An 18,846-nucleotide genomic window follows, 5' to 3' on the forward strand; every position below is an offset into this window, starting at 1 on the left:
CCTCCTTTCTCCCCCTCCTCCATTTTGTTCGCGGACGCTGGGGACGGTGGGAGCAGATCCATTTCCGGGTTGGCAAAAGGGGCGGCGGCGGCGAGAAGGGGAGCTTGCCGCGGGGCAAGCAGGACGGGACGGAGCCAGAGCCGAGGTGGCGGAGGAGTCGCTCCCGGAGCCGCTGCGGCCAGGTCGGGAAGAGTGGGTCCAGGGAGGGTGGGTCCGTCGTTGAAATGACCTGCGGATCTGAATGGGCCGGCGAGCCGGGGGAGGGGGGACTGGGGCGGGGCTGTAGGGGAGAGGGGACTTTGGAGGAGGGGCCTGTGGGAGAGAGGGGTCCTGGGGGCGGGACCTAAGGGGAGGGGGATTGGAGGCTGAGTAAAGAACCTGGAGAAGAGGGGGCGTGGGGAATCTAAGTAGGGAGGAGTGGTCGGGAATTGGTGTGGGGCGAGCGCTAACTGTGAGATGCGAAGGAAGGCTGTTGAGAGACAGGAAATAAGGGATCCTGAAGGGTTGGGTGAGGTGAGTAAGACGGCGACTGGGGTGAGGAACGAGGTAACCGTGCGCAAAAAGGGAGATGGGGAGGGAGGACCTGTTGGGAACAGGTAATTAACAGGATGCTCCGGATGAGGAGGCCGCTGTGATATTTGGGGATTGATGAGTGAAAACCAATGGTTATGGGGTAACTGAGGAAATTGCTTATATTAGAGGGAATCTGAGAACGTTAGTTGGGAAGGAATCAATCGAGTTTAAGGTTGAATTGCTACATGTTGAGGTTCGCAAGGGAGCGCGATCTGCAGTTGAGGGTTCAGGTTGGAATGATGTGAAGTCTTAATTCTGGCATCCCCCACCTCCCTAGGATCCTTCCTTTTCACGCTGTTATCTTTGCCCTGTGTTTGTTTCTAAATGACTTACTGCATGTTTTAGGTGACTTTTTTTCCTTCTACAACTCAGAAGAGAACCTCAGGGAATAAGGACGATTCTAGCTCTCCTGTGGATTTACTAAGTAACTTTGAGGCAGGTCATTTTTTGTCTCTTTTTTTTACCCCCATTGGGGATGTTGGTTTGATCCCTCTCTGCCTCTAAAAGATTGTCTTAAGCAAATGGGATCTTTAAAGTGGTTGCAAAGAAGTAATTCCTGAAAATGACTGAGATACTGATATTTAGAAGATAAATATCGTTCCCAGTTCCTTCCCAGTTTCTTCTTCTCAATCTTGTCCATTTTTTTGTGCCTTGTGCCTGGGAAGAGTTGGTTTGGATTTGATACATGTCCAATTTTTAAACATTTCTTAAGGTCAACTTTTAGTAGCCAGAAATTTCATATTGTGTTACACTGTTGTATTGGCTGTGGTCAAGACGAAGATGGGGAAGTTAGAATTGGAAATGAAAGAGGTTGGTTGATGGAGAGAACTGATGGAGAATGTGGGAGAATGCAGTATTTTATTTTCTAGCTACCAGAGTATTTTACTCTTGACAAACACTTGCTTCATGAACTCTTTGAGAATTCACTAAAAAATAGTTTTAGGTAATTGAGCCTTTTGCTTTGGTTCAGTCACTTCAGTCCTTTTAGCCAGCTGTTGGGGACCAGTGTGCTCATGGACAATTTTGGCTTCTTTATTCTTAATCCTTTAACGTCTTGACTTGTTCTAGGTTTTCCTTTGGGTGTAATACTCTATAAACACTTGGTGCATAGGCGAACTTGTTTAGCTTAGACGTGTTCCTGAAAGTCTTGGCATTTCTGAAGTCTGACGTGGATTTGCTTAAGAGGGGGCAGTTTCTAACTCTGCTTCACACTTGGTATCAGAGTAGTGTTTATCTTAGTTGGTACTGATTAGGTGATGTCAGCACAGAGATGAAATGCAGGGGAAAGTGGAAGGTATTGAGAACTGTGGGGTTTTCAGGTTTTACTGATGGCTTTTAAGAAGGGAAGAGATGAGTTCTATTCCTTTTGGTGGATGTTCTTTCTTCTTAGGCTCTTTGATAGAATCTTTTTATTAAAAAATTATGTATTATTTTATTTTTGGCTGCACATGGGCTTTCTGTAGGTGCTGCGAGCAGAGGCTGCTTTCTAGTTGCGGAGCGAGGGCTTCTCATTCTGGAGGCTCCTCTTTTGGTGGCCTCTAGGTCATGTGGGCTCCAATAGTTTCAGCTCTTCGGCTTAGTTTGGCGCAGGGTCTTAGTTGCCCCGTGGCATGTGAAATCTTCCCGGACCAGGGATTGAACCCGTGTTTCCTGCATTGCACGGTGGATTGGAGAGTAACCTGGTGAACTTGAATCTGTGTTCCTTTTGCTCTGAATTAATTCTGAAAGTCACAGGCTGCTGGTTCAGGTTGTTTCAGCAACCCGACCCCAGGAAGAACTGCAGGTATGAAGTACATATGGATGGTCCCCGACTAACCATGGTTTGACTTAGAGTTTTCAACTTCAAAGTGGTGTGTAAGCGATATGCATTCAGTAGAAGCTGTACTTTGAATGTTTAATTTTGATCTTTTCCTGAGCTATCGATACTTGGCTCTCTTACGATGCTGGGCAGAGACAGACAGCCGCAGCTCGCAGTCAGCCGGTATACACTTAAAACCATCCTGTGCCCATACAACTGTTCTGTTTTTCATTTTTAGTACAGTATTCAGTAAATGACATGAGCTATTCAGTCAGTTCAGTTCAGTTGGTCAGTAGTGTCCAGCTCTTTGCGACCCCATGGACTGCAGCACACCAGGCTTCCCTGTCCATCACCAACTCCCGGAGCTTGCTCACACTCATGTCCATCCAGTCAGTGATGCCTTCTAACCATCTCTGTTGTCCCCTTCTCCTCCTGCCCTCAATCTCAGCATCAGGGGCTTTTCTAATGAGTCACTTCTTCCCATCAGGCAGCCAGAGTATTGGAGCTTCATCATCACTCCTTCCAATGAATATTCAGAATTGATTTCCTTTAGGATTGACTGGTTTGATCTCCTTGCAGTCCAAGGGACTCTCAAGAATCTTCTCCAGCACCACAATTCAAAAGCATCAGTTCTTCGGTGCTCAGCTTTCTTTATAGTCCTTAACTCTCACATCCATACGTGACTACTGGGAAAACCAGGGCTATTGGCAGTACTTTTATTTTAAAATAAGCTTTGCGTTAGACGATTTTGCCCAACTGTAGGCTAATGTAAGTGTTCTAAGCATATTTAAAGTAGGCTAGGCTAAGCTATGATGTCCTGTAGGTTAGGTGTATTAAATGTATTTTCTACTTAATGGTATTTTCAGTTTGTGATGGGCTTATCAGGATATAACCTATCTGTACACTTATTTGAGGGTAAAAACTTGCTTATATTTTGCTGTCATTTCAACCTACAGTGTCTTTTTGGTTTGTTTTTAAGAAGGTTTGGAAATAAGTTTTGGAGGCTCTGGGCAGACTTAGTGTAGCCTGCTTCTTTCACATAATGGTTTTCCGTTTTTCCTATTCTGCCATGTGTTTCTGTTGCTCTGCTGGAGCCAGTCCCAAGTGGAAAACAGCAAATTGCACATTTCCCCCCTCCTTTTTAGTCTCTGGCGGACGTCTTGTCTGTGTCACAGTTTGATACCACCAAATTGAAAGAATTCTTGACTGCTTCAGATGGGGAGGGTGACAGAAGCTGAGCTGGGTTTCCTGGGTCAGAGAATGGACTCTGTCAAAGCAGAGAATAGTTGCAGAAACACAAACCAGGACCTTGAAGCTGTGGCTAACATTTTGGCAACATGTTTCCCGGTGCCAAATAACTTCTTTTCTTCCTGAGTGTGATTGTTGATCTCCTTCTCAAAGTAGGCTCTTGTTGCTACTGTTCTGCACACAGCTCCCGCGCAGAAGTTGGCAGAGTTCCGGTTGACTGTCTCTTGGGGGATGTGGCCTGGATTAGAGTAGATGGGGTGTTCCATGTCAAAGTGAGGTTCATTGGCAGATCCTGAGAGCCTCTCTGCAAGGAAATGGAGGCGGTACTCTTTACTGAATGTTCTTACACTCCTTTATGTTCCTTCTAAATTCAAATCTGTTTCTTATTCATCTGGTGATTAAATGCAGAATCATTGCCTTTGCCTAGCTTTCAAAGTCCAAGGCGTTGAGGGGAAGAGAGTGTTTCCGACTTTTTTTCACCTCACTCTCATTCCCAAGCCTTTGAGCCTAGGGAGCCACAGATTAAACTCAGGAGCACTTTTTGGTGGTATTATCAAAGGGTATTTAAAGATACTGGATAGAGCTTTATGGAGAAAAGCAATGTTGGTAGGGAAAGAAGGCATTTGCTAATATCTGTGTCAGTCTTAGCTGTCTTAAGATTTTGGCTGATGCCTGTGGAGGCAAATAGGTCCTCAGATAGGGAAGCCAGGAATTGGCTTCTCACTTGCCATTTAAGCTTGGCAAAGTTGTAATAATTTAGTATGACCATCCTAAATACTTAATTCTACTTAGTAAACGCTTTTTTTCAGTGTGTTCTGCCTAGTGGGTACACTTTTGTTTTCCAGGAGATGATTATTTGAAGATAACTGTGTCTCCATTAGGTCTTGGGATGGATTATGAAGATCATTTCTCGCAGTATATGACAGTGGCCCTGTAACATTGGAGAGAACCTCAAAACAAATCTTGGCGGCCCTGGATTCACCTTTCTTCTCCTTCATTAGCCCAGAGGATTCTGTTCCTGATATGCAGGTTCAGATGCAGAGGTTTTGACCCTGGTCCAGGGCTTTGATTGTGGTAACAAATATGATTATTGGAGTTGTATTTAATCAAGTCTCAGGTCTTTCTTTCCTGAAGAGTGTCTTGAAGTGTGGCATATCTGTATAAACAGGGAACACATGTAGAGTTCCTTCCCATTAAAAAAAGTTGAGGGGGGTGGTCTGTGCTGGGTGTTTGTTGCCGCGCGCGGGCGTTCTCGACTTGCCACAAGCGGGGGCTGCTCTTTGTGGCGGTGCACAGGCTTTTCGTTGCAGTGGCTTCTCTTGTGGAGCACAGGCTCTAGAGCGTGGGCCCAGTAGTTGCGGCTCCTCGGGGGTTCTGGAGCACAGGCTCTCTAGTTGTGGTGCGAGGGCTTGTTCTGCAGCATGTGGAGTCTTCCCAGACCACGGAGTTAATCCTTGTCCCCTGCATTGGTAGGCGGCTTCCTGTCCACTGTACCACCAGGGATGTCCTCCTCCCCATTTAATAATTGGTTTTCAAAAATGTTTTAGCTTCTTAAACTTCATGGATTTATATTAAGCTCCATTTAGACTGAGGCCCCTGAGTGAAAGCAATTTGTTTTTAGTTGGTATTTGTAATAATATTTCTATACAAATTCATCAGCCTGCTCTCTGTGCTCATAGAAAACCTGAATCAAGTAAGTCTCTTTCTTTTCCCCTCCCAATAAACCCTCTGACTGTGAAACAGTCTCCATATGTCCATATTGGAACATTTGGTTTTTTTTAAAAAAGGAATTTTCTAAAGGGGTACAGTGTATTATGGGACATGCTGTCTGAGACGTGTGGAGAGTGAGTTTTCTTTCTTTCCACTTCTGCCTTCCCAGTGCTCAGATGTAGGCAGGGTGTTTGTCATTAAAGATCCAGGTATGAGATTAATTTTTTTTTTTTCCTTTTTGAGATTAATTTAAACTCTTTGCTGTCACTATCTTACAAGGACAGGACTTTTAAGAAAATAACAATAGAAGTATTATTTTCTTAAATAGATAATATATTCACGTGGCCCAGAATTTGAAAGGGTAAAAAAAAATGGTATGCATTGAGCAGTCTACCCTCTGCCCTTGTCTACTCTTCGTTCTGGTTTGTCTTCCCACAGTCAGCTAATATTATCAATTTCTTGAGATCCTTTTTTTCTTTTTTTAATCTTATTTATTTATTTTTGGCCATGCTGGGTCTTTGTTGCTGCGTGTGGGCTTTTTCTTAGTTGCCGTGCTTGGGATTCATGTTACAGTGGTTTCTTTAATTGGGGAGAATGGCCTCTAGGATGCTCAGGCTTCAGTAGTTGTGGCGCATGAACTTAGTTGTCCAGAGGCATGTGGGATCTTCCCAGACCAGGGATGGAACCCATATCCCTTGCATTCGCAGGCAGATTCTTAACCCACTGGACTACCAGGTAAGTCCTCTTGACATCCTTTCCAGAGATAATGTGTGCAAAGTAAATATATATGTGTCTTGCATTTTTTAAAATGAGTGTCACACACTAATTCTATCTACAGTTTTTAAAAAACTTATTTTGGCAATCAGTCATTCTATATGAGCAGTAAAGAGAGTAGCTCCTGCCCTGTACTGGTAGATATGTAATGTTTCCAGTCTTGCTGTTACAAACTATGCTCCAGAGAAAAACTATATATGTTTGGCCTTTTGCATGTGTGACCATATCTGTAGGGTAAATTAGAATTGCTGAGGCTGCTTTTTTGGGGGCCCTGTTGTTCATTTCCTTGACAGTTGTTGAGTTCCTACTGTGTGCCAAGCACTATGGTAGGTACTGGTGATGCAACAGTGAAAACAAAACTGATTCAGCCTTTGCACTCATGCGGTTATGGTCTAGTGGGGAAAACACCCATTAAACGGGTAATTAATTACTGTTTGCCAACAGTACAGTGGAGATTGCAAATGGGAAATCTGACCCTAGTTCATTGAGAAGGCGGGTGGTCAGGGAAGGTCCCTGAGGAATTGACTTCTAAGGCTGAAACCTGAAGGATGAGGGGAGGAAATGGCAAAGCTGAAGGTCCTGAGGAGGGAAAGAACGTGGCCATGTGGAAGCTGAAGGGAGTCCCGGTGTGTCTGGACCTTAGGGAGTGAGAAGCAGAGATGGGGCAAGACTTCAGAGAGTGTGAGTTCTTAAAAAATACAGGTAAATGGCATAGTTCATTTTGAACTCAGCCTTTCCAGTAGAGACTTTTTTCTGTCAGTTCTTTCCCCTGGGAGTAGTTTACTGTTTTTGATTCTGAAACCATCAATATCATAAAGATATTGGTACAGTGGAACATGTTTTCCAAAAAATTTCCTGGATAAAGCCTGTTCTTTTTAGTCTTGATTTCTTTTAGATCCTGCTCATTAAACTCTTGTGGCTGGATTAGAACTTGAAATGTGGGGCTCTTGAGAACTGGTTTGGAGATTGTTGGGGAGCTGTTCTTAGATCATGGGGGATGATGGGCTTGTTAGTTTGCCAGACCTGCTTATTTAAGAAACAAAAAACCTCTTCACCTCTGGGGATTATTGACTGTTTTTTTGGTAAGCCTCATGCGCTGGAGAGAGAACACAGATGTTCTTCTTGTGAACTACTGAAAATAATTTGTCATCTAGGCCGTATGTCTTAACATGGTGCATACATCTTACTGGACATGCACAATGGATCAGTAGCTCAGGGCCATTATAACTCTGAATATATGAAACCATTTTTTATCTGCAGTATTTGCAGTATATTTTATATTGACTTTTGTTCAGGAATCACAGTACTCTTCCTCAAAGCCCAGATGGTCCTGTTTTGATTTAGTACTTACTTGTGTAATTGGATCAGCTTGCCCTGTTTTCATAGCTCAAAGTAGACTCCTGATTTCGCAGACCATCACTAGTGATCTCAGAATGAGAATGTGCAGATTTTTCTAGCATTTCAGCAAGGAGCATCTGTGTATCTGATGGCTTAAGGGTATTAGTGTGAGAGAAGAAACTCTTCTGCAGTGAAAGTCACAGCTTTGTTAATAGACCTTCTGTGGTGAGTTGGGACTTAATATATTATCTTTGAAATGAGGCATGACACTTCTCTCCATGTGAAGTCTGGATCAACGTTTTATGGAGCAGCTGCTTAAATTTTCTTTCAGGCGTTTTCTTAATGGAGACTGTCATCACTGATTTTCTTCCTCTGACTGTTCTCTGTATATGTTTTCTACTTTAATATTTCTGCTGTGCAAATGATGGAACGCACATAGAAGCCAAGTGCTAGTCCTATGAGATGGCCAGCCTCGAGTGAGAAGAGCTGGTTTTTGTCATCAGTGACTAGATTTCAGCCTACCTGATAAATCTTTTAATTTCATTAACAGTTTCTTAGAACTTGTAAAGATATTTTGGCAGCAGATGTTGGTTATTTTTGTTTCTCAGTTAGTTGCATTAAATTGGGAACAAGCCCTGAAAAGGGGACTAAGTAATTGGTTTTAAGATTTATCCCTCTATTTTTGTGCTTACTTTTGCAATTAAACTTTGCTTATGAGTTCTCATAGTGGCCTGAAAGTTCCTCACGTATTTGACTTGTGATGGTGTGAGCGCTGGGTGGTGAACCTTGTTTGGTTACACCCAGGCTGTGGCAGAGATTCAGGTCACATTAGGCAGCCTGCTTCATTGCAGTTGAGCCTGAGACATGAGTTATTTTGGTTTGTTTGGGATTTTCTACTTTCTTTAACTGCATTGGTAGCAGATCCAGTGTTGACCTTTCTTGGGAAATTTTGATATTCTGAAGCTTGGTTTTGTTGTACAGTGTTAGATTTTTTGGTTTTAGTAGTTAAAATTAAAATAGTCAGAATATGTAAAGAGTCAAATAGTACTGTAAGTCTTACAGTACTTAAAGAGCTGCTCCATTTCTCCTCACTTCTTCTCTGAATGCTTTTAATATTTTTAATAATTTAATAATACTTTTAGTATTTTTTCTGATGTATATTCATGTTTCTACATAGTATTCTTACACTGTTGCGTCTTGATTTTTCCACTCTTAGATATTATCTATTGAGTTTTTACTGTGGACACTTGAGTTTTGCATTCTTATGCTGCTATTCATGCACAACCCTTCCTGCTCTCTGCCTTATATATATATATCACGATCTTGATTAAATCAATATTCTATATGTTTTGGTATCATATATCAGGATTCAAGTAGAAAAACCAACCATTCTTGGTATTTCACAGATTATCAAATCATTGAAAGGCCAGGGGAGCATAGGTCAGGGGAAGCCACTTGCAGGGCTTGAAAGAAACTGCAGTCATTAATAATCCTGACTGCCTTAAACACCAAAGCAGCCAATTTACAGAATATTGAAAACTGCTGCAAACCACATGTCTGTCATCTGTCTGAGCACCTGCTCATTGTTCCTGGAGGATCAATAATGGCATCCACCTTCCTTCTATCTTCTAGATCTTGAGTGAATGCTATGTGTTGGTGGACTTTAAACCACAACCCAGTGACAGGGGATTCTAGGAAAAGTAGTTCCCAGACCTCCAGCCTCCCTTCTCTCCTGTGAGTCCAGAAGGGAGTAGAGGTGAGTGTTATCAAAAGAAGAGAAAAAAGTAGCATCCAATATAATGACTGTGTACTATGATTATATTTCCTTCTTTATATATATATTTTTCCTTAAGTATTATATTAGTCTTTTTTCCCTGTCTTATTTCCTTTTTCTTGCTTGATTTACGAAGTATCAGTCGTTAATTCATCCCTAACCTCGGATGGAAGTATCTCTTCTCAGCACATTTAAACACGTTAGTGGAGTTGAAGAGACTTTATGAAAAAGATCTATAGGATGGGTGCAGTTTTTGAGGGCTTGCCTGTCTGAATCATCTCTTTTCTACCTTCATGCTGGTTGATAGTTTGACTAGATATAAAATACTTTGTTGGGGGTCATATTTCTTTGGAAATTTTAAAATTTTAAACCTTGCTTTGTGATTTTCTAACTTGCGATAATAATAGTATGAAGTTTGATGCTATTCAATTCTAGATTCTTTGTATAGGATCTGTTTTTTTCTCTGAAAGATTTTAGGGTCTTGTCTTTACCTGCCTCCTGCATTGGAGGGTGGATTCTTAACCACTGGACCACCAGGCTAGTCCTATTTAGGGTCTTGTCCTTATCCTTGGTATTCTGAAATGCAGTGATGTGCCTTGGGGTGGATATTAGAATTCATCGTGCTTGGGAGTTCCCTGGTGGTCCAGTGGTTAGGACTCCATGTTTCTGCTAGTGGGGGCCCAGCTTTGATCCCTGCTTGGGGAACTAAGATCCCACAAGCTGTACAGTGTGGCCAGGGGAAAAAAAATTCATCATGCTTGAGATTCAGTGGGCCATTTCAGTCTGCAGCTTATTTCCATCTACTTCCCTGGTGGCTCAGATGGTAAAGAATCTGCCTGCAGTGTGGGAAGTCTGGGTTCGATCCCTGGAGTCGGGAAGATCCTCTGGAGAAGGGAATGGCAACCCACTCCAGCATTCTTGCCTAGAGAATTCCATGTACAGAGGAGCCTGGCAGGCTATAGGCTATAGGTTCGCAAAGAGTCAGACCTGACTGAGCGACTTAACACTTTTACCCTTTCCATCTGTCAAGTTTTCTTGTATTATCATCTCTTATAATGTATTCTCTCTCTGATAATTATTTCTCTCCTCCCTACTTCTCGGAACCCCTGTTATCTAGATGGTGAAACTCCTAGACTAGCCCTCAATTTTTTTTCCCTTGTGAATTTTTTCCCCCTGATTCAATTTTCAGACAGCCTTAGTTTTTTCTTCCAGCTCTTGTATTTTAAATATTTACTATCAATTTTTTTTAGTTTCCAAGAAATTTTCTCCAAATTTTAAAAAATTTAATTGGAGGATAATTGCTTTACAATATTGTGTTGCTCTCTGCCAAACATCAGCATGAGTCAGCCATAGGTATACATGTCTCAGAATTTTATGTATAAATATTTTTGCATGTTGTCAGGAATTGTTTTGCTTATTTACTTTGCTTCCTGTCTTTCACGTGAGAGGCTTTCTTGAAATGTCTAATAATTCTTGGCTATCTGTTCATTTTTAGGGATGAGGCACTAAAAAGCTGAGTGCGGATCCCTGGCTCATCAAGTGGCGGGCACCATTTTAGGGTGAATTGGCCCTGGTCACTTTCCTCAGAGAGAACTGCTACGGTTTTCTGCCTGGAGAGTGTCAGCCCAGCAGCAGGTGTTTTTGGAGCCGAGTGGGAGAAGAGAGCTGGGGTGGGGAGAGGTCTCATTATTGAGTACACTTAGACTCGCTTCATCCCCGTTTGTTCTCAGTTCGGTACAGCTGCCCTTAGCTATCACTGGTCCCTTGGTTCAGAGGCCCTCTGGCTCAGCTTCTCTCATCTTTTACCAGGCAGTGTAGGGGCGGGGACACAGGGGATAGAAGAATCTTACTTCTTACACAAACTTTTTGTCCTTGTTTTGTTTTTCTTTTTATTTTAATTGGAGGACAGTTGCTCTACAATATTTTGTTGGCCTCTGCCACACATCAGCATGAATTAGCCACAGGTACGTTACACAGACTTTCAACCAATTCCCTTTTAGCCCCTCCTACACCCCTTTCTGCAGAGGTACTGGATGCCTCCAGTTTCTGAGCCTTTTCTGAGATTCTGTGGTAGAAATCTGCTTGCTTCTAGGCATTTGGTTTTTTCCTTTCTTTGAAGTTATTTATCACTAGTGCATCTGCTGTCCAGCTTCCAAAATTTTGTTGATACCTCTCTTTATGTTGTTGTCTTATTTCCCATTTTCTTTCTTTTTTTCCTTAATTTATGCCTTAAACTTTTTTTTCCTGATTTTAGTAGGTCTGGATGAGGGCCCAGAAATCCGCGTGTGTGTGTGTGTGTGTGTGTGTCTGTGTGTATTTATTAAACATGCCCTAGGATGTGTTTTTTTCTTGAGGCAAGTTTGGAAGCTCTGTTTTAGAAGGACCTTCTAAACCATTTATTGCTATCCTGAGTTGCTTTTGTATTCTGACTGTGTTTTAGTCTGTCTAGCTTTGGTCTGGATTTCTAAATTAGAATGTGTCCTTCATCTGATTAACTCCTCTCTTCTGTAGTTAAATGCTGGCAAATGGTAATAACTTTGGCCTCGTGTGACTCCATTTTTTTTAGCCAACATTTCTAAACCCACTGGTTCCTGGGATGTGTGGGTGGGGAGGAAATATTAGTTATGAACATTGAGCTACTCTGCATCATTTCACTGTCCAAATCCAGGAATCTGTTTTTTGTTAGGTTTTTTTTTTTTTGAAATGGAAAATTGACTCAGGCTTTAAAAACAGATTTACTAGTTATCTGTCTTAGATTTATGCAGCATCATTTTTGGAGATGTTCAAGTACTGTGATTTGAAGTTTGTTCTTAATTTTGACAGTATGAGAGGGCACATTCTCTTCTTTTTGTGTTATAGATCCTTAGGCCTTACAAGGAAAAACTTGTATCTTTTACTATCAGTATGTAAAGCATCTGGAAATGATGGGTTTGCAGCTGCTTTTTGGTTGCGGTTATTCACTTGGAGATCAGGGGCCAAATGAGTACCTATCTTATTGAGGTTGTAGATAGAGGCCTAGTACCGTAGTTCCCAGATACGGGAAGTCTGTGGCTCTTAGTAGCTAAATGCAGCCTGAGGAAGCCGTGTCAGCTCTGACATAGATTTACGTTCTAAGATGAACAGCTCTATTGAAACAGCTCTAATAGATTTTTACAAATTTCATTGAAACAGTTTTGGTGAACAAAGTCACAAAAACAGTATGAAATCTAAAGTGTTACTGTCTTGGAAATTCCCTGGTGGCCTAGTGGTTAGGATTCTGGGCTTTCACTGCCATGGCCTAGGTTCAGCCCCTGGTCAGGAAACTGAGATCTCACAAGTCACATGGCCAAAAAAAAATATATATATATATAATAAAAATAAAGCTTTGTCTCATTGATTATTGATCATTGGCTGTGGGTTTGTTTATTTTTAAAGTATTTACTTATTTATTAGGCAGTTTCAGGTGTTAGTTGCGGCGCTCGGGCTTTCTCTGGGTGTGGCACATGGGCCTGAGAGTGTGGACTCAGTGGTTGCTGTGTGTGGGCCTAGTTGCTCTGAGGCATGTGGGATCTTAGCTCTCTAACCAGGGATCAAACCTGAATCCCTTGTATTGGAGGGCAGATTCTTAACCACTGGACCACGAGGGAAGTCCCACTGGCTGTGTTTTAAAGCACTACAGCACTGTGAACTATAACTGATTTACTGCAATTGACTGTTTTCTATGTATGTTCCCCCACCCTCCCAATGGGTTTCCCAGGTGGCTCTGTGGTAAACAATCTGCCCGACAGTGCAGGAGATGCAAGAGATGAGGGTTTGATCCCTTGATCGGGAAAATCCCCTGCAGAAGGGAGTGGCTACCCATTCCGGTCTTCTTGCCTGGAGAATTCCATGGACAGAGGAGCCTGGTGGGCTACAATCCATGGGGTTTCAAAAGAATCTGACACGACTTAGCGACCAAAACTACAACAACCCTCCCACTGCTTCATTGCTTTCAGAATAGTAGGATTTTCTCTTAGCTTTGAGGGGTGTGGTGGGGGCTAGGGATGTTTGGTAAGGTCGTTTCTTACCATCTCTGTTTATGATGATTTCCAGGCATTGTAGTTATAGTTGCTTTTATATTAGTTGTCTCTAGCCATCTTTTTAATGAAGCCATTCTTCACAACTGGTTATTTAATTGAACGCAAGAGTAGACTTCTCATTGATTTGTGGTCCTTTTAGATGAGAGGACTTGGTTGCTGGGTTTCCCTGTATCTGGGAATCATATATAACCTGTGGAACCTGATATTTACAACATTCAAGTAGTCTATGCCTATGTAGGCTTCTGAGTTTATGTTTTTCAGGCTTTTGAAAAATAACTTGGGACAAGAGGAAAGAGTCTTATTAGCGGAAAAAGCTACATTTTGGGATGTATAATTATATTCTTATTAGAAAAATTCTATTTGAAAGATTTTCATCATAAGTTGTGTATTTTTCTTCTGCCTTCCTGGTGGCTCAGTGGGTGAAGAATCTGTCCGAAATGCAGGAGACACAGGAGACACAGGTTTGATCCCTGAGTTGGAAAGATCCCCTGGAGGAGGAAATGGCAACCCATTCAGTATTCTTGCCTGAGAAATCCCGTGGACAGAGGAGCCTGGCAGGCTATAGCCCATGGAGTCGCAAAGAGCTGGACATGACTAGGCGACTAAACACACACACACATGTGTGCGCACTTCTGCCTCCATCCTTTTTTCTTCCAGGATTGTGTGCTGCTTATAACAGTGAAAAATAATTGAAGTCAAGAGGTTTTTTTTAAACTACTTGTTGGATCAATCAGGTTTGCTGCATAGTTAAATTTCCTTGATGGAAAATGCCTGCCATTGGAAAGATGATGTTTTTTTCCTTCATGGAGTAACTTTGGAATTTTAATTACTTCCATAGCCATACATGATAAAAATCTGTTTCACCAGAGGTTTGACTGAATTGAATTTCAAGGGAGAGGGAGCACCTTTTCTATTTAGAGAAGAGGGCTGTAGATTACTTTCAGATTATATAAAGCTTTTGGAGGAGGGGAGGGTGGTGAAAGATGTAGAACAAGAAAGTTACTCTAGTCTGTTTCCTTGTGTTTTAGAGAAACCAGAATTGCTTTAGTGGAAACTCTACGGTCTTCTGTCGTAGAACACATGGAGGCGTGTTCATAGTTCTCTGTTGATGTCAGTTCTTGCGAAATTAGAGGAACCTGTTTGACTCCTGCTGTTAGTCTCCGGCAGTGGCATGCGGATCCTCTCAGGGAGCTCCTGGCTCTTCTCCATGTGGGGTTCTGTGGCTTGGGAACTGGATGTCTGTGTGCCACTGTGGTGAAGAGCTCATGCCTCCCCAGACTGCTGCTTTTCAGGTGCAAGGCTGAAGGGTAGGTGGGCGGGTAAGCAACTTCCCAGCAGGGAACTTTTAACCCTGGAAGGCTTCCGGTTAGTACCTAGGTCCCCAGCTATGCTCAAGTCAAAGAGAGGTGAGGTACAGTCTGTGGGGTTAATGCATGAGATAACTGGTGGAGCTTGTTTACTTTGGATGTGAAGCTATTGGTTTGTTTAGACTTCTTTGGTATAATAGGCATATTGGATGGAGGAGGATACTACTTTTTAAAATTTTTATTTATTTGTTTTGGTTGAGCTAGGTCTTCATTGCTTTCTCTGGTTGCGGCAAGCAGGAGTTACTCTCTAGTTGTGGTGTGTGAGCTTTTCCTTGCGGTGGCTTCTCTTGTCGTGGCGCACAGGCTCGAGGTGTGTGGCCTCAGTAGTTGTGGCTCGTGGGCTTAGTTGCCCCGTGGCGTGGGGGTCTTCCTGGATCAGGGATTGAACTTGTGTTCCCCGCATTGGCAGGTGGAGTCCCATCCACTGTACACCAGGGAAGTCCAGAGAAGGATACTACTATTGGATTTGGAGGATGGCTTCTTATTTATTTTTAATTGGAGGATATGGAGCATGGCTTATAAAGGCCTCAGATTTTATCTCCTACCATTCTTCTCACCCTGTTCTAGTTACCTTGGCGTTTAGTTCTCTAACACATCAAATTCATTTCCGTCTCCTTGATGTTTGTTAATTCTTTTTGGAAGATACTTTCCCCAGATGTTCCTGGGGCTTGGCTGCTCATGGAGAGCCAGGCTCTGAGAGCCAAGCCCCCAGCCCTGCCCCTCCCCATCTAACAGCACACTGTACCCTGCTGCTACACTCCCCTTTTGGTTCTCTTTTTTCCTTTCTTTTTATCGCTGATGTATTTGTTTCCTTGTTTTGTTCCTCTAGAATGTAGGGTCCATGATTGTAAAAAATTGTCTTGTTAAGCCACTGGAACAGAGTTTATCAATCTCAGCATTATTCACGTTTCTGGACTGGATAATTCTTTGTGGGAGGCTTAGTTGCCCCATGGCACATGGGATCTTCCTGGACCAGAGATCGAACCTGTGTCCTCTGCATTGGCAGGCAGATTCAGAGCCACCAGGGGAGCCTTAATAGGATATTAAAGAATCAAACACGTATTTAAGAAGGGTGAGGTAGGGACTTCTCTAGTGGTCCAGTGGTTAAGACTTTGTACTTCCAATGAAGAGGGCACAGTCTCAATCCCTGGTCAGGGAATGAAGATTCTACATGCTGTGCTGTGTGGCCAAAAATTAAATAAATAAATGATTTTCTTGTTAACATCTTTTTTTTTTTTTTTCCTTGTTAACATCTTAAATTCCTACCCATATGACTGAGTCTTGTAAGGTGGAACTAAGGCCCTTGAGGCTTTCCTGAGGGAGATAGCCTACTTAAAAAATGTTCAGGGTCATTTTTTTTCCCCCCTGTGAGATTTTGTCGGGTACTTTGGTACAAAAACTGTAATTTACTGTGTAATCAAAGTTGAGATCAAAGGAAAGTACTGTTACTTGAGGTCTCTCAGCATGAAAGTGGATGGCATTAAGATTTAGATTTTTAAAAATTATTTTTTCTTTTTAAAATAACTTGTAATTTAAACCTCAGTTTTATAACAGTAGAATACCTTTTGAATAAAGGCCTCAAATTATAGTGGTAACTACAATATCTCTTAGATCATTTTAAATATATGAAAAAAGCAACTAAATTGGATTCTTCATTTATTAAATGTAAAAGGCAGCAGTCATTGTCTTTGTCCTCAGGAGGTTTCCTGCTCCTAAAATGTATGAATATTTGAAAATTGAATAGAAAAACAAATTTTGTCTTTTGAGGAATAGAAGAAAGCACTTTTTAAAAAGTGCATTGCTTGAGTTTTATAGAGACTTATCGCTGAATTCTGAGATAAAGTTGACATTAAGAAGACTTAAAATAGTGCTCTCTGGTCTTTATTTCAAAGAAACTGACTCCTGAGGAAGTGTAAAGCTTATTTTATCATGGTTTTTAAGATGGGAGGGATTAAGAAAGGAATGAGAATTTTTCTGAAAATCAGGGACTCTGGAAAACAGATGGTGAGGTTTATAGTTTGAATTTAATAGACAGAAAGGAAAGACATAATTCTGTGATGAACTTTTTTTCTTTTTTGTTTAACTTCACGAGTGTTAGATTCTTAAAAATGTGATAGACAGTGATTCCAGAAGACCTAAATTTGTCCTCATTAAACAACGTTAGTCACTGAAGTTTGTCTTTTTGTAAAGCTTTATGAATTGTTTTTGCTTCATTTGTTCTTAACTGAAAGCACTTCTCAAAGCAGACCCTCTGCACTGGGTTAGTGCTTGTAGTATCCATCTTGAATTGGTTTGAATAACACTTCTTTGGGGAATCTTCAGGGAAAGGAAAGTTGTGTTAATTTAAATTTGTATAAATTGGTCTGCTCTGGGAAAATACAGAGATCTAGTTGTATTCTATCACTAAGATGGGAATTTGGAGTGAGTTAAGTTTTTATTTAGGAAAAGTAATGGAAGATTGCTAAACCCAACCAGCTAGCAGTCGAGCTTTGTTTCATAGTGATGAGTGAGGTAGAAAGGGATGTGGAGACCTGAGTTTGAGAGTTTCCTCCTGAGTGATCATGGGGGTTGCCCTTAGCTGTCGGTCTGCCTCTTACCCTAGTGTGTACACAGACCCCTGCTCCTCGAACTTCAGAGTTCTCACCTGTAAAATGGGAGTGATAATACTCTACTGTACAGGGCATCATTGTATATTCCGTGTCCCTGACAAGAGGGTGACATGCCTGCAGTCTCTGTGGAGGCAGCAGAGAGGCTGAGAGCCACTGCTGGTAGTCAGCGCTAAAGACAGTCACTTGATAAAAGTGTGTGTGTGTGTACGCGCGCACTCCATGGCTTGCATGATCTCAGTTTCCTGACCAGAAATTGAATCCGGGTCATGGCAGTGAAAGCCCAGAATCCTAACCACTAGGCCATCAGGGAACTCCCAAAAGTGATTTTTTTGAGGGACCTATTTTGAAATTGGAGTTTGAATTGAGCCTATTTTAAAAAGGCATCTTTAACTGTGTAATGTATTAGTGGTCTCTTGCAGTGGGTGACTTTAAAAAAAGGTTTGCCTTGTTAGAGAATTACTGTTTTGCCTAATAAATGACACTCACTATCAGATTTAAGGTTCCTTTCAGGTCATTTCTTACTTTGTAGCACGTAGGTTGGATCAGCTTGTGGGTCTGGGAAGAATTAGGGACTTGTCTGAATCTCTTTTCCAGGTCATTCTAGAAGACAGTTTCAACCGTGGCAATGGCCAAAGTAGGTAAAACGGGAAACCCAGAAAAGGCAGAAACTGAGGTGACTGGAATTAGTTGACAATGTTTGTTTCTGAATGGACTATAATTTTCCCTATTGTTAGGCTGCTGGCTGTAAGCCGGCTATGGGGACCTGAGTGGAATGGTCATAGCGAACCCAGAGAATTCAATAGAAGAAAGTTTATTTCTTCTTCTCCATATGTTTCTTTCATTTTAACAACCCCCACACTCTGTGATAGATGTTCTGCTTATGAGCATTTACTATTTTGACTAAGTTTTCAAGCCTAGTATGTTAGATTCCTGGGAAAGGAAAACTAGAGTTAGCTTTGAAACCAGAAACGAGAAGGTAGTTCCCTTAGAGGAGAGTCAGCTGCTTGTTCTTTGAAGTGAATTCCGACACTACTCCCAGTGGGATCCACCGAGCCAGAGTAGTGTCCAGGTTTTTGTGGTTGGAGCAAAAAGTTCTGTTGGGCAAACAACCTTTAGTGGCATTACACTGGGAGGAGTTGGGATTTTGAAGACATTCACAGTCATGTTTTTAATGAAATTTTACTTAACCTACAAAGGTTCTTGGTTTTATAGAACCTCTGGAATATTTGCCTTTTCATCATTCTCAGGGCATTGGGAAAAGTGTTTTTAAGTGTTCTTTATTCACAGAAAGATTTTGTTCACTCCTGTAAAGAGTTTAGAATGAAACCTCTGCAATTATTTGGCTTTGACTTTGAGGGGTTCAAGAAGTGAGATTTCCTTGGGGTGACTTTTTGGAGGTATTGTTCTTGAGTTTTGTTTTTATCTTTGCCCCCTGCTTCAGTGTCTTAGGGAAAGAGTCCCCTGGCTTTAGTTTCATTTGTGAAATGAGGAACACTTACAAACTCTTAACAGGGAGACAGCCATATAGTTTCTGAGTTTTGAGTGTTCAGCCACTGGTAATGGGTTAAATTTGCACATAGTATTTATGCTCATATCA

The 18,846-nt window shown here is 41.8% G+C and overlaps 1 protein-coding gene across 2 annotated transcripts in view; it reads left to right on the top strand.

The window, feature by feature from the left end:
• Positions 1-18,846, top strand: part of WIPF2 (WAS/WASL interacting protein family member 2) — a 40,450-nt gene continuing 21,604 nt past the window's right edge. Inside the window, exons 1-2 of one of the 2 annotated variants that reach the window (XM_061143959.1) lie at positions 1-182; positions 9,074-9,197. The gene's annotated coding sequence lies outside the window, so the exon portion shown is untranslated. The remainder of the gene's footprint in view (positions 183-9,073; positions 9,198-18,846) is intronic. The other variant, XM_061143958.1, reaches the window with a different exon arrangement.

The sequence above is a fragment of the Dama dama genome, chromosome 5 (genome assembly GCF_033118175.1).
Source record: "Dama dama isolate Ldn47 chromosome 5, ASM3311817v1, whole genome shotgun sequence".
NCBI classification, from domain to species: domain Eukaryota; kingdom Metazoa; phylum Chordata; class Mammalia; order Artiodactyla; family Cervidae; genus Dama; species Dama dama.